This window comes from Daphnia carinata, unplaced genomic scaffold, assembly GCF_022539665.2.
Source record: "Daphnia carinata strain CSIRO-1 unplaced genomic scaffold, CSIRO_AGI_Dcar_HiC_V3 NW_026453040.1, whole genome shotgun sequence".
NCBI lineage: Eukaryota > Metazoa > Arthropoda > Branchiopoda > Diplostraca > Daphniidae > Daphnia > Daphnia carinata.
Window position 1 is genome coordinate 1 of NW_026712514.1, and position 15,481 is coordinate 15,481.

At 37.3% G+C, this 15,481-nt stretch overlaps 2 non-coding genes across 2 annotated transcripts; both read left to right on the forward strand.

Moving 5' to 3' along the window:
* Positions 1-1,364: 1,364 nt before the first annotated feature.
* Trnaa-ugc (transfer RNA alanine (anticodon UGC)) lies at positions 1,365-1,436 on the forward strand. The gene has a single exon. It is a non-coding gene; the product is annotated as a tRNA-Ala (tRNA).
* A 537-nt stretch (positions 1,437-1,973) lies between these two features.
* Trnaa-ugc (transfer RNA alanine (anticodon UGC)) lies at positions 1,974-2,045 on the forward strand. The gene has a single exon. It is a non-coding gene; the product is annotated as a tRNA-Ala (tRNA).
* The last annotated feature ends 13,436 nt before the right edge of the window (positions 2,046-15,481 follow it).

Genomic DNA, 15,481 nt, shown 5'->3' on the forward strand with positions numbered 1-15,481 from the left:
TGTTAAGTATTGTAAGTAGGGGAGGTAGGGCGTGGTTGGAACACAAAACTTATTTTTGTTCCGTACGATTACAAAAATCGTCCAAGTAAACTAAAAAATATATAGATTTGTAGCTAATTATCTCAGCTACATAACCGTATTTTTTTTTGGGTGGGTTCGGCAAAGATTAACATCTGCTATGCGTAAAAAACTGGATGTACCCCAAGTTGTTTCAATTGCCAATTCTACTCGGCAATTGAAACAGGGCGTCTGGGCAATTGAAACGTGGGTTTTCCCATAAGAGAGCTCCCGATTTTATGAAGAAACTAAAATGGCGATATCTCAGAATCTGGGATACGTATTTTGATGAATTTTTTACAGTAATATAGAGAATCTTAATCTTTATTTTTTAAGATATTTTATAACTTTCTATACTAACTAAATATTTTTTAAATGAATTTTAGTAGTTTTCTGAATTAGGTTCAGAAAACCGTCAGTAATTCAAAGAACGGGTAATAGTATGGAGATCAAATTTTTATAATCGAATATTGCATGTCCAGCCTTACATCATAATTGTTGTTAATGTCCTTAATTTAATTTTTAAAATTTAATTTCTTTCGTCAACGTTGTAAATAAAAGCGCAAACATTGTGGCAGACGACAAATGCCAGCCACCCAGCAGACGAAATAAAACACAAAATAAACAATAATTGAAAAAAGAGCTCTGCTAATACGCTGCGTAGGGAACACTGTTGCCAGACTACATTAAAGGAGACGCGCATACGGAAGGGTCGCAATTGGAACAAGGTGTTCCAACTGCTCCGACCATGGGTCTTCACGGAGTTTTAATGTTTATGGGGGATAAAATTTAGCTAGGAAAAAATTAATGTTATCAATTTATAGCTTAATGAACGACGAACGATTTAAGACCTTTTTAAATGATTTTCTCCATCGTTTTAGATGTGAAAACGAAAAAATTGCCTGCGAAAAAACAAAAAATGGACAGTCAAAAAACAATTTTCAGGGATAACTCGAAAACGTTTGGAGTCTAAAGCCTCCAATTTTTTCTAAAAATGTAGAACCCTAATTCCCGTTATTTCAAATTTTTTAAACGAAATCTCTTGCATACTTTAAGTGGTAGAATTTTTGTTTCAATTGCCGCGTGTTCCAATTGCGCCCTACCTCCTCTAAGTTAGATAAATATTGTCTGCATGCTTAGTATATTATAATTAATACTAATCATGCAAACATTTTATTTAACATGAATGAAATAGCTAACCAGAAAATTTGCTTTTAATCAATTTACAAGCACTAACTAGGACGATTGAAGTTTTCAATGAAATGTGCAAAAAACATTGTAATTTTTGTAAATTATTATTAAACTGTGGGGTTGTAACTCAGTGGTAGAGTGTTCGATTTGCATGTGAAAAGTCCGGAGTTCAATCCTCCGCAACTCCAATAAAAAATAAGTTAAAGATTGATAGAGAATACGTCCAAGTTTACTCTTTAAAGAACAATATTTTGAATTATTTGGCTATATAAATGTTAGACCAATAAATGCAGCACTCAAATAAAATTAAGTGTAATTTATATCTGAAAATGATAAAATGGAATAATGCGACAAAAGAAACCAGAATAATAAAAGTTAATAAAATAAATTACCAAAAAACGTCATCATTTCAATAAGCTTGACAATTTTTTCAAGCGGTTGTAACCAATACATCAAAACAAAGATACCAATTGAAAGAAACACGACTGCAACATTATCAACGATTTTAGAAGGCTAGTAACAAATTAAAGCTATAAGTATTGTTTATATTTTTGGTATATTATAATAAATACCAAGCATGCACACATTTTATTTAAGATAAATGAAAAAGCTAACCAGAAAATTTGCTTTTAATCTATTTACAAGCACTAACTAGGACGACTGAAGTTTTTGAATGAAATGGGCAAAAAAAACGTTGTAATTTGTGTAAATTCTTTTCAAAATATGGGGTTGTAACTCAGTGGTAGAGTGTTTGCTTTGCATGCGAAAAGTCTGGAGTTCAATCCTCCGCAACTCCAAATAAGTATTTGGTGATAGCTGAAATTTGTAATTCGCGTTGTGGAAAACGAAACTTTTCAGTCCCATTTTTACAAGCTTAGAAAATATTGCAATTAGCAGATTATTCCAACAATGTTAATAAGGTTTGATAGAGACTACGTCCAAGTTGATCATTTAAAGAACAATATTTTGCATTATTTGTAGGTTACATAAATGATAGGTCCATAAGTGCAGCGCTCATATAAAATTAAGTGTAATTTTTATCTGAAAATAATGTAAATGGATAATAAAAAAAACAACCGGAGCTCTGTTGTTGAAAAAAGAAGTACAAACCCATTCTTTAAAAGCCATCTATACCTCCTAGGTAGAAAGTAAAGCAGAAACCGTCATCATCTCGGTCGCTCCTGTTTAACCATCTACCCCAATTGGATGGCAGCTCGGTTGAATTTCGTCATGGAATCGCTTGCTTTCAAGAACCGTCTATATACTAAGGTTTATCTACAAGGGTCGTCCCACAAAGAGAACACAAATGAAAATCCTATCCAGAAAGAAGACGAAAAAAAATAATGGTAGACCATTTATCCCACTAACGAATTAATGGTAGACCATTTAAAAGGAATTGATAAAAACGGAGCTGCATATTTATAGGCATCTCCACAAAGAAATTTATTTAAAAGCGTTTCAAGAACTACAAGACAGGCAACAATCACACCACAAGGAAAAAAATTGCCGCACTCCGTTCCAAATGGGATGAATGAGACCAATTAATCAGAGGGACAGGAAGGGTCGAGTTAGCGCTGAGAGACAGGGATATTGAACCTCCCATCCTATTGCTCGCTTATCATCCAATCGTAAAGTTAATCATCAAACACAGACATGTCTCACGGAAACATGCTGGAGTGAAAACCACCCTTTTGCGCTCTCATAGTCCTATTTACCATCCCGTACAAGAGAGCCAAAGTAGCCCCATTTATTACTAGCCCTCTCGACTGTCCGGAAACTTTTTGCGAGTTTTCCATTCGCGGGCAAGGCCCCTTTAAATTGCAACATAGAATCGTACAACGCGTTGGACCGTTTCACAGAGTTCAGCAAAACGTTTCGGCCAAGCGGTTTAGCGTGAAGCCACCCAGAGATCCTGCCGGCCAAAAGTGCAAGGATTTGTGTACACACGGCCAAAGCGTTGCCTTTTTACTAGTGATATTTCCCCCTGCCAACCCCGAGTTCCCCATCCCGCGATGATTCAAAAATACAAACATCAGTCTAAAAATCAGTGTAAATACTTCACTCCGACGAAACGGCTACAGGTTGTGATGAAAAGTGCATCGACAGGAAAAAAAAGGTCGTACTATATTATTTCATGAATGGAAGGTAATAGTAATGAATATCTTGTTACTTCTAATATTTTACATCGGGCTTTGCTACTCTATTTCTCGCAGGAGAAATATTCAAAGACTACAAATAAAAAATCATCCTCAAACTTCAACTCTCGAAGAAGTCTAAATGCAGTGCTAAACACTAAGGTATTTAATTTGTACTATGTGACAAGATTATCTTTGAAAATTTATCAATGCCATTTGTTTCATTGTTTAGATGAGCCAATTGAGTAAGAGAACAATGCCCATATGCCGGTACTTCAGATTTCCAAGAATGAAGTTGTGTATTCCAACCACATAAGTATTTATGGATTAATTGCAACACCCTTGCTTGCATTTCAAGTTGGACCACCTTTTTGCAATGTCGTGGACAAAATATATTGATGACAATAACCAAAACGGGGTATGAGATCCTACTGCGTTACAAGTTGAGGAAATTTTATCAGGTATCCAGCCCGATGTCTGCAAAAAGCTTGACACTTTTTCCAAGTAAGTTATTAAGAACCATTCTCTTACATCTTGCATCGTAAGTAAATTTACTGCATGTAGACATCGGCTGTTAAAAATTATCTTAATAACTCTTCATAGGAACATGACTTGCATTCTGGATACCCAGTACCTACCGCTGGATCAACTAATGAAAAGAAAAAGTACATTCGTGAGGCAAAAGAAGTTCCAAATGACATCGATGTAAGTATGTATTTAAACCAATTTTCGTGTCCATTAATTGCCCATGTCAGCCCGGCCAGCGAAAGTATATTTTGCATGCAGACTGTTATTTGTATCAAATTTCATGTTCCTTTTTGTTGCCATAGCTGTAAAAAAATCTCTGTCTCTCCAACACCTAGTTAATCAAATCCAAGAACGGAATGGCAAATAAACGTTTTCAGAAGGTGAATACAACAATTGAGGAAAATGAAAACGTTGCCAAGTTAACTGCAATAATATAGTTCTGCCACATCGTTACGAACGAAACCTATTATGTACCTAACGTTGCATGGTAAAGTAAGTATTTTACACTTATTGTCAATGTGCGGAGTAAATTATTGAAAATTCAATTTGAGGAATTTTCAGCTGACAACTCTCGTTCCTCTAAGTATAGCGGAGAATGAAATCATTGGTGGAGCACGAAGGCAAGGTAAATCTAATATTAAATTAGTGCTTTTGTAAAATTTCTTTTAAATGTTTTTATTACATTTCAAAGGTCTTAAAAGTAGTGAAACGAGCCAGCACTTGAAGTCTTTCAAAACTGCTTCGTGTCTGGTGCTGTAAAAGTGAACAGAAATCTCAATTACTGCTAAAAATAGTATTAACCGTACAATGTTTCCTATTCGGAATTCAATTCGATTGAATTTCCCTCCACCAAGAACTGCCCTGTTAAATTTCTCGCTCATGTAAACGGAATTTTTAGGATGTCATTTAATCCCGAATGCCATATGTACGTTTAAACTAGAAATGAATTTTATAATAAACGGAAAGCAGTGTATGGTTGCACAATCAAAATTTTTCCGTATTTTAGTTAAACTCCGACTATTACAACTGGTAAGTAAAGCCGTATGCTATTAAATCTAAACAAAAAAATCGAATTAATAAATTCCAATCCTTGAAAATGTTGTCTGATTCGGCGGTGGTTGGTGAAAGTTTTTTTCAATATTCTGGTTATTAAATCTCAAAATTAAATAGATTTTTGCAATCACGAGATGCACAGGCTCGCTTCGATTCCAATAAGTGCATTTTGTTTTTTTTCAGTAATAGAGAAAAAAAAATTATCAATTTAGGCTCTATCATAAGTTAAAATTTACGAAATTTAACAGAAATGGTTAGCATTTTTTCCTTCTCAATTTCTCATTTTTATTTTTACAATTTTTTTATTTTTTCATTAATTTTTAACTTATGATAGAGCCTAAATTAATAATTTATATTTTAGCCTTCATTTTAAAGAAAGGGAAAGACAGCTAAAGTTCCAAAGTTTGCGACACTCGTTGGGGGGTTATTCCTTATTAATGCTAAGCAAAAAAGCATTTATTGGAATTCTTATCATCTCAAGCATCTAGCGATATCCAAAAATTCTTTTTATTTGGACTTTTTGATAGAATTTATGAATGCTATAGATATATCAACTACCCTGAATAATAATAATTCGCTGTAAGCTGAATATCACCAGTTTGGTTATGGATTCATTCAAATTGTTCTGAATTTTCTTTTGTAAAAACGTCAATATTTCATTTCTATCTCTTTAGATAACCTGCCAACTTCATTGTTTTTTTTTAATATATACGATATATATATACAATATATATTATACGATATATAAATATATACGATATTCTTCAGATGTTTTTGAATAACAAGTGCGATGGGAACGAACATCATCTTCTGCAAGCTACAAGATGGCACTATCGCTAGGCTTCGATACAATATCATTGGACTGGCTATTCAAAACTGGATGGCAGAAAGCATTAAACATTGCACGCCTATTTCGAGCAATTTCATAACGTTACCATGTATTTCTTCATAGTTATCCTGGACAGCGTCACGATAGTCAAAGTTTTCTCTCTTTTTCACATTTTTTCGCACTACTAATTTGACACAAACGCGGATTGGCGGAGAAAAAGGCCCAACAAAAAGGCCCATACGAAAAAGGCACACACGAAAAAGGCCCACTTTTTTTCCAAATTGAAAAGTGGGCCTTTTTCTCCTTGGACTGGGCCTTTTTCTTCGCTTAATTTATATGTTCCAACATACTTTAATTTGTTTCAAAACGTATTTCCCACCTCCTATTCCGTGGAAGTTGAAATGTACAAAGGTTGCTGAAACCGTGACCTTCTATAAGGTTTGCCGATATGAAACAAAGTTAGCGTATGTACGCTAGTTAATCTTTGATTATTTATTCGGTAGCAATCTTATTTCGGATTATGTTAGTATTTATCTATTGCTTATATCCCGTTAAATAAAGTTCACTTTTCACAATTTTTGTTTATTGAACTACTTTAGCTTCTTTAAATATAATATGAGAAATATATGTTTTTCACACTTAGCCTTGTTCTGTCCACCCTCTTTGATCATGCCCCCCCCAGCCATTAGTCCATCTCCCTTATAACTTCCCTTTGTCGATACTTATGCCATAGGTAAAGACCACTGATTTGTTGTGAATACGGAAACTGAATGAGTTCCGCGTGGCTTTTGTGGTTGCTGGGAACAAAGATATGTTAATACGAAGACTAGTTTATTATTATTAACATTTGATAAATAATTTTTATAGGAAGAACATTACAAACTTAAACTATCGTTTGAGATAAGGACAAATAAAAACTATTATAATTCAATATTGATTCTCATACCATTTATTTCCTTATCACATTTTCAATTCTTTTCACGATTACAAAGAGCCCAATAAATATATTAAAATCATAACCTACTGCTATAATTATGCCAAGTGGTTACTGCTGACTGTTATCTTGGAGTGCTTTTCAGCAAAGCAATAAATAGTTCGAGCAAAACTGGAATATTCAATTTGCGTAGGAACGTCTATGAGCCACAGTTTTCTACCATGAAGGACTTTGTTTTGTGAGACTGTTATTAGTGAAGACGCTAAACCTTATAAAATGAATCTAAGATTTTTTTTCTTAAAATTTTCCAAGATCATGGAAGGCATGCCAGTGTATTTTTTTTTAAAACTATAACGACATGGCTTGCACATGAAAGAACACGAGTTTAGCTCATCCATGAGTCAGTATCAGTATTTAATATGATAAATTTTACTTTTTTAAATTTGGTTTAATCACTTTATATTTTTCCTTTTCAGTTTCCTTTTTTTAAATGTTGGCTTTTCTCTTTATCTGTTGTTATTCCTTTCTCTTTTCCTTTTCTTCGATGCGTTCAGCCCAATTTTTTTTTACTTTCTGATTTGATTTATCTCGTTTCTTAATATATTTGTCAAGCAATTCCACAGTCTTCTACCTATTGCAATACAGAAAAATTAAAAGTTTTTAACATCTTACAAATGTGTTTGTCAAATTGATAGTTTACCTGCAATCCTTCAGCTATTTGAAGAGCACCATTTCATGCAAGTTTCTCTTCAATGCTTCTTGCATTCTCAACTTCAGCTGGGCCTACCAAGATTTTCACGTTTGGTTTAAGTTTTTTTCCATTTTAATCATTGCCACTTATTGATCTAAAGTGGTCTTTTTCAGAATGTGTGAGGGATTAAAAAATTCCATAAAACCAAATGTGCTGATAACTAGGCAGCCTTCACGGTGTAAAATTGGTGTTGGCATTGTACTTGCTACTCTTGGTTCAGGAATTTCTGTTTCGACAAACTCTGAAAGACCAGAGGTTGATAACACTGATGTTGCCTTGGTGGCTCGTGCAAGTTTGGCAATTCAGGACCTCTTCTTCTTATTTTTCCTTTTTAATTTGTTCTTCATTTCATCTAACTTTGATTTGGTTTTTGTCTTCTTATCAGATAAATCCAGCTTTTTCCTGAAAATCAATGGAGTAAACTGGCCGTTTTACTCAAATGTATAGGTTAACACATACCTGTGAAGTGTGTGAGTTTAGCTGTTGGACGTTCTTCCATTTCTTCAGGATTGTAAGTACGGTTCCTGGTTCCAATTTTTTGGAAAGAACTATTGTGGTCAACACCAGCTTTATTACTGTAACGAAGCCAATATACGTCTTCTTATATTCTCATGCTTCCACTTATATCTTATACCTATATTCTCTTCTGCAACATCTTTAATAAGTAATTAGTATAAACATGTCAATTGCAACACCATATATACGCAACACGGGTGACCTAGATGAACACCTGCTAGCTAGATGACGCATCCATGTGTCATCAGCATCACGCCACTTATAAAACATTTTGATTGGTGGCACGGGCGACGCCCATCATCACACCATTATCACGCCATTTTAAACATCGCTGATTGGTGGTAAATATTCGCACAGCAACTCACCAATGTGCCAATATGCAAAGTGTAATCGTGAACCCAAAATATGAAAAAGATCAGACAAGAACTTGCATCTGAGTAAGGTAGTCGCCTGAATTATTCTTGTTGCTCTTATCTTTTGGTTAATAGTATTGCGTAGTAAACTGTACTCTTTCATGTAAACTTTATTTGTTTAACTTGCTTTAATTTATATCTGTTCGAACTTAGTTATTCTTGGACAGTGCATTTGTCCTTTTCTTAAACACTTGTTCAATCTATTTGATTGTGAATTGACTTCGTGAGCGTGAGGTTATCTCGTTCGCTTCCGTGTCGATATCTTTCCGCTACCCACTCGTGTTATCACGGTAAGACTTGGTTATAATTGTCTCTCTTTCTCTCTTTAGTTTCCCTACTGTATCTTTATTTCTCTTTATGTTCTTGCTTAATGTAGTATGCTTACTCTAGAATAATAAATCCATCATTGTGGGAAATACGCCTCCGAGCTCGTTATTTCCTTTTGTCTTAATACAGTAAAGTCAGACTTCCCACAGGGAAGATGCTTTACATAATAGTGGCAGCGTTTTTCAGAGCTCTACCACAATGATGGAGGATGTTATGTCAGGTGGGCATAAACTTTGTCGTACACCTTTGAACACTCCGCTTTTTCCTGTAACACCCGTAGTGCAAATCAATGACGAAACGATTGCTAAGTTGATTATTTTCGAAAAATTGTCAGCTTCTACCGCGACCGTTCCGCATTCATCTCAAGGCAGTCAGACTTCAGATAAAGAAACATAAGCCATTAAACCATCTACTTCTCCCGTTTTAATTCCTAAAGTACAGACAGATAACACCCAGTTGAAGAAATTGAGGTCTAACACCGCGTATGAGGGCGTAGCCCCATTAGTTAAAACTCCCACTAAGAAAATTTGGGGCCGTAGCAAAGCTTCCGTTACACCTACTCAGCCCGCACCGTCTGTTTATGCAAGGTTAGCTTCTCGTTTTTCTCCCATAAAATCACCTGTGGGAAACACATCAAAGACTAGTTTTCTCTCGAGCACTCTTTTAAGCTTTTTCCAAAAGAAAAGCCCAGTGAATGGACGGTCAACCGAAAGTGAGTCTCCATCACCTATACCACGAGATCACGACCAACCAATCGAGAATATTCCCGGCACCAACGAGTCAGTTACCGTCCCTACTACTGACGCTCAGGTACCTCAAGGAGAGGGAATTGGATTTCCAGTCAACCAATCCATTAATTTGGGAACAACTACGATCGTTGATGCAAACAATCCGGCTGCGGTACCAATACCAAGCCAACGTGACAACGGATTTGAAAAACCCGAAGACACTCCTGAAAGCCTTGGGAGCAGTCCTGGAAACGATAGCAATTGGACAAACCAGGACAACGGCACAGGTTGCGGAGAACCAAGTGGCCGCGCTGACAGCAATCTTCACAACCTATGCGAGGGAGTTTACGATTTACCTACTAGGACAGACTTACAACATCGTCGAGTTACTGACATACACGCCGGCGAAGGACAAGGACCTGTTCAACTTTGTCCCCAAGGAAAGCTTGCTCAACAACCTCGAGGACAGGACATATTCCCTACTCGCAATCGAGATAGCGCAGTTCTCAACCTACCTAAAGGACACCCTGCGGGAGTACCAGCTGAAGTTTCTCAAGGACACCCTCCACCTGGTCCCTTACCTAAGAAAAGTTCAGCCCATAAGCAGTTTGGAGGGATTATTGCCGGAACTGACATCGCTTCAGACCAAAATTAACAACTTCCAGACATCGGTGCAACCGGACGGGCAGCGAATAACGAAGGAAATCAGGGAAACACTCATTCCGGCTACCAACGAATTGAGACAGTTGCTATCATACATTCCGAGGACCCAGGAAGAACAGCAAACCACGCCGAGTCCGCAGGAATCGCCGCTGTCGGAACGCATTCCGAAGAGAAGGCGAGCACGCCAAAGAAACCGGCCTTCCAACCAGTCACGCACTCAACACCCTCCTCAAGCCCAGCAATCCAATCAGCAGGAAGATCTGATAGCGCAACTGAGGCGATTACGAACAGCATTTCAGGACACCCTCAGAATTCACGGCGAAAGACGTTGAATCCTCCCATATTCGATCCCGACATAGCCAAATCTTGTTCTCCTTCACGGGCTGCCACAGTCAACGACTTAAATGATTTTCAGACAAACCAACACACTTTTTCGCGCCTACAATTGCTTCCTTCCTTTTCGGGAAGTCCATTTTCTCGTTTTGACTCTTGGCTAGAATCTTTTGAAAGCATAGTTGATGGGGCAGCATGGTCAGAAGAAAAGATTATTCAGATGCTGCGAGCTAAAATAACAGATAAGGCTTTTTCAGTACTTCAAAACATTATCAGGCAGCATCCGCATGATTATGCGTCTATTAAAGAAGCGTTACTTGATCACTTTCATGGGGATGAAAACGTCGATGTCTATATAAAAAAATTCAATAAGGCTAAACGCAAACCAGGCGAAAAAATTGTCGACTATGCGCACCGCTTGCACGAGATTTTTAAGAAGGCGTATCCAGCGGGTTATGCAGAGAAATCGTTCACAATAATCCTTATGCAAAAATTTATCAAGGGGTTGGATTTCAAATTACAGGCCAAAGTACGTTATAAAGAATTTCGCGATTTTACCGAGCTTGTAGCATCAACGCGTATTTATGCCGTTCGTTTGGAAGCTTTAGAGACAGATCGGGAAAAACATGAGTTTGTTAGAGCAATCGATGGATCGTGTGACACGAAACATTCGGATTTGACGGAACTCAAGCAAATGTTAATCGACCAGAAGGAAATAGTCAATAATGTCGTTGCTAATATTAGTCAAGGGAATAAAAATGCGGAGAGCCCGAAAGAAAACAGGGAAGACATTAGGGATGTTCTTCAGGAACTCACGCAAGCAGTCAAACAGCTCCAAAGGGACAAGAAAGATTGTTCTTCTTCTCCAACAGGCAACCCTTATAAGAAACAAGTTTCGTTCCAAACCAATAGCGGCAATCAAGACAGAAATTGGAGACCTCCTCCTCATCGACCCAATAATAACACCAATTCTTACCAAAATGCGGGATTCTCTAATAGACCTACACAGTCCACGTCCTCGTTTTCCAGACCTTTTATTGATTCGAGAAATCGGCCTACTCAAAATGGAATAACTTGCAATTTCTGCGGTTTTCGTGGGCATACACAATCGGAATGCCGTAAATTCCAACGGCATAATTTAGAACAAGCACAGCCTCCAATTTGTTATTCTTGTCGTGAAATCGGACACAAATCGAATAACTGTCCCAAGTTCAGGAGCTCCGATAGGCCGAATATTCCAGGTCCCCCTCAGCGTCAGGGAAACCAATAGATATCAACTGTAACTTCGGGTCAGTTGATAGGGAGTCTCAGTTAAAATCCCGACAAGTCGCAAAATTAACAACTATAACAAATGAATCGACCCCTAGAATTCCATTAAAACTTTTTCAGATACCGTTGCAAGCATTATTTGATACAGGCGCGTCTAAAAACATTATTCACGAGAGAATATTTCATAAGTTACCCCGAGAGGTCAAGCGATCTGCAGTCAGCTTGATTTCGATTTGTATGATGTAGGGGAGAAAAAGTTACAAACGCTGGGAAGAGTTACATTGCCCGTACGATACGGAGAGTCAGTTTTAAGACAAGAGTTTATTGTTACAAATGGTGTTTCTGAAGACTGTATCCTTGGATGGGATGCAATCCAGAAGCACGGTTTTCGGCTTGACGGAGAAGCCAGGAGCATTTATTTAGCAAGGGATGAGCAGGGATCAGCCATCTCTAGGGTACCAGACATGGCAGTTACGACGGTCAAAAAGACGACGCTATTTCGTCAGACTTTGCTAGTAATTGCAACGCAAATGAAAGGTTCATTTCCGTATGTCCCCCCTAATACCACATTTATGTTTACCCCAGCAGAGGATTTGCCGAACGGTATTTTTATTGAGGAATTCATTGGAAACGTATCTTATGATGGGAAATATCAAATTATGGTCGAGAATCATTCGTTAAATCATGTCATACTTCCTAGGAACACTACATTAGGCGTAATTGAGATTATTCATAACGTAATTGGGAAAATTGCTTTAAGTAAATTAGAGGAAAAGCCTACTATTAAAAGTGAGCCCGTTTTAATTTCAGAAGTCGACGCTGAATTTCAAGCTCCGCTCTCAAAACTATTAAATTACTTCCACGACTTGTTCGCAGCAAAAGATTCAGAATTAGGGAACACTAATCTCATTAAACATACAATTGATACACAAGGAAGAGGCCCTATTCGACAACGCCCTTATCGAGTTACAAATAATCAAAGAAAAATATTGGAAGATAAAGTACAGGAAATGTTGGATGCTAATGTGATCCAATATTCACATTCGCCATGGGCTTCACCTGTGGTTTTAGTGGAAAAAAAGGGTGGAGAAGTAAGATTTTGCGTTGACTATAGGAAATTAAATAGTATTACAAAAAAGGATTCATTTCCTATGTCGAGGATAGATGAAACATTGGACAAACTGTATGGGAAGAAATATTTCACCACTCTTGATTTAGCTTCGTATTGGCAAATTCAAGTTGATGAGCCGGCTATTGAAAAAACAGCATTCGTAGTGGAAAATAACCTTTACGAATTTAAACGTATGGCATTTGGATTGTGCAATGCACCTGCGACATTTCAAAGACTAATGAATTACGTACTGAAAGACGTTTTGGGAAGTAAGGCGTTAGTTTACTTGGATGACGTAAACATCTTTTCGGACACTTTTGACGATCACTTGAAGGATATTCGCGAAATCTTTGAGTTATTGAAAAATGCCAATCTAAAATTAAAACTTAAAAAATACCAGTTCATTAAAAGTTCAGTTAATTATTTGGGCCATGTCATCTCGACTGATGGTATCAAACCTGATCCGAGTAAAATTGAGAAAATAGTTAATTATAAAACGCCCGCTTCAGTAGATGAAGTCAGATCATTTCTGGGTCTAGCTGGGTATTACAGAAGATTTATTCAAAATTTTGGATCAATCGCTAAACCATTGACTAGATTAACCCATAAAGATCTTAGCAGGAAACCTTTTAATTGGGGAAACGAAGAAAATATTGCTTTCGAAACCTTGCGTACATCTCTAGTGACTCCACCAGTACTTGCTTACCCCAATTTCAACGAGAAATTTTTCCTTTTCACCGATGCATGCGATTATGGCATTGGAGCGGTACTGTCCCAAATTCAAAATGGTCACGAGCACCCAATCGCGTATTCCAGTAGACAGCTAACGAAGGCAGAAGCTAAATACAGTACGACTGAAAAAGAGGCACTTGCGGTTATCGATGCGATTAAGCATTTTCGACATTACCTTTTAGACCAACCTTTTGAGATCATTAGTGATCATCGTCCACTTCAATGGCTTAAAAATCAGAAAGATAACAATGGGAGATTAGGAAGATGGGCTATCCTGTTGGCCGTAACAAATTATGAATTAAAATACAGACCGGGACGTATTCACCAAAATGCAGATTGCTTGTCACGCTTAAAAATAGCTAGTATCCAAACCGAACGTAATATTAAATTAATTTGTGAAAAACAAGTAGAAGACGACCTTTGCATAGCTATTCGAAATTATTTAGATAACGGTGAACTTGAAGAAGCTTTTCTCCAATCTAAAGTTATTGACGGTACGCTTTACCGGCACGTGCTGCCATCTTCTGATAGCAAAAGAAACGAAACTAACCATCAGTTGGTTTTGCCTACATCGTTACACCATCTAGTGCTCAAAGAACTACATGATGCACCGATGAGTGGTCATTTAGCCTTTTACAAAACCTATCTAAAAGTAAAGAATCATTATTATTGGCCTACCATGCGAAAAGACATCAAAGAATACTGTCAGGCTTGTGAGGTATGCATTGGCAACACTTCGTCAAATTACAGAGCGTTATTGCATCCTCATGAAATTGCAAAGGCCCCTTTTCAAGTTATAGGCATGGATTTTCTAGACCCTATCACACCAGCTTCGCCCAATGGTAACAGTTACATTTTAGTTATCACAGATTATTTTAGCCGATGGGTGGAAGCTGTTGCTTTAAAGGATCAGACTGCGCAGACAACAGCAGAATGTGTATACAAAACAATAATAGTTAGACACGGTATGCCTAAAGCTATTCTTTCAGATCGCGGAACTAAATTCACATCGAAATTATTCCGTTACTTTTGTAAAAAATTGAAAATTGACCAACGACTAACAGCTGCTTATAATCCAGCTAGTAACGGAGAAACAGAAAGGTTCAATAGAACATTAACAACAATGTTGAGGAAAGAATTGAAAGACGGCGAGCACGCAAATTGGGAAGATTTGCTGGATGATGTTTTGTTTGCTTATCGTAGTTCTGTCCATTCTTCTACACTGGACACCCCTTATTACTTATTACACGATAGAGACCCCAATTTACCCATCAATGAATTTCTTACCGCGTCCCCAAAAACATTTATATCCGCATCCGATTACGTAGGTAACTTATTCGAACGCTTGCGCTATAGTTTCCAACGCGTCCGTGAGGAGAGCGAAAAAGCCAGAAAACGTCAAAGGGAGCAATATAATAAAAGGGCGAATGTAAAACAATATTTGGTAGGAGATAGAGTCTTATTAGATATTAGAGTTGTAAAAGAGGGCGATAGTAGGAAATTTACTTCCAAATATAAAGGTCCTTATAGAATAGTAAAAGTATATTCCAATAATACCGTCGACATAGCCGACAATTCATATATCTGTACACGTACGCACGTTAACCGTTTAAAACCCCTATATGAAACAATGTTATGGAAAGATGAACATTGTCCCCCTATCGAGTCGCCTTCAACATTCGAGAATCGATTCCGTAAATCGATCTCGACCCAAACAATGGAAAATGAGGAACAAATGGAGCAAGAGACAAGTGAAGTAGGAAATGTGGAACCGGAAAAAGGACATCCAGATAGCGTAGATGTGGAGAATATGGAATCCGAAACAGTGGAAATTCAAAACATGGTGTCAGACACCGTGGAGTTAGCAACAACGAGGCTGGGAATTGACCATCACCTCAGTCTCACACCAAT